We start from the raw sequence: 767 nt of genomic DNA, 5'->3' as shown, positions 1-767 counted from the left end.
AGTGTACAGCTTGCATAACAGTATAAATTTGCTGTTCCATCAAAATAACACATCACACTGCCATTAATGTCTAAACTGCTGGCAACAAAAGTGTGAATGGGGAGCAGGTGTGTTAAATTTGGTGTTAACAGAGCAGGAACAGTCCAAAAGGTTAATTTTAAACAGAAAGGGAGCACACTTACAAACTGAGTAGCTGAGTCCAAGTAATCCAAACGGTCACAGAATTCAACAGATAAATCTTACAGTGAACAGATCCAGAACAGACAGGGCAGGACAGGGAACAGAGCCCAACTAACTACACATGACATGAGACAGAACATCACAAGCTACAATGAGCGGACAAAAACTGAGGCAAACACAGGCAATATATATACACAGAGCTAACGATGTCTAGAGCTAACCCCAAAGACCACACACCCAAACACAAGAAAAGCAATCTAGTGTATGTGGTCCAATGCAGTGAGGAATGCACAGACCTGTATATTGGGGAGACTAAACAACCACTACACAAACGCATGGCTCAACACAGAAGGGCAAACTCCTCAGGTCAAGACTCTGCAGTCTACTTACATGTGAAGGACAGAGGACACTCGTTTGAGGACCACCAGGTGCACATTTTAGACAGAGAAGATGGATGGTTTGAAAGAGGTGTCAAGGAAGCCATCTACACCAGGGTTGAGAAGCCATCATTGAACAGGGGAGGGGGTCTACGCCACCACTTATCCCCCACTTACAATGCTGTCCTTTCATCACTTCCCAGAAAACTC

This window comes from Micropterus dolomieu, linkage group LG23, assembly GCF_021292245.1.
Source record: "Micropterus dolomieu isolate WLL.071019.BEF.003 ecotype Adirondacks linkage group LG23, ASM2129224v1, whole genome shotgun sequence".
Lineage (NCBI taxonomy): Eukaryota > Metazoa > Chordata > Actinopteri > Centrarchiformes > Centrarchidae > Micropterus > Micropterus dolomieu.
This window is presented reverse-complemented; position numbering follows the sequence as displayed.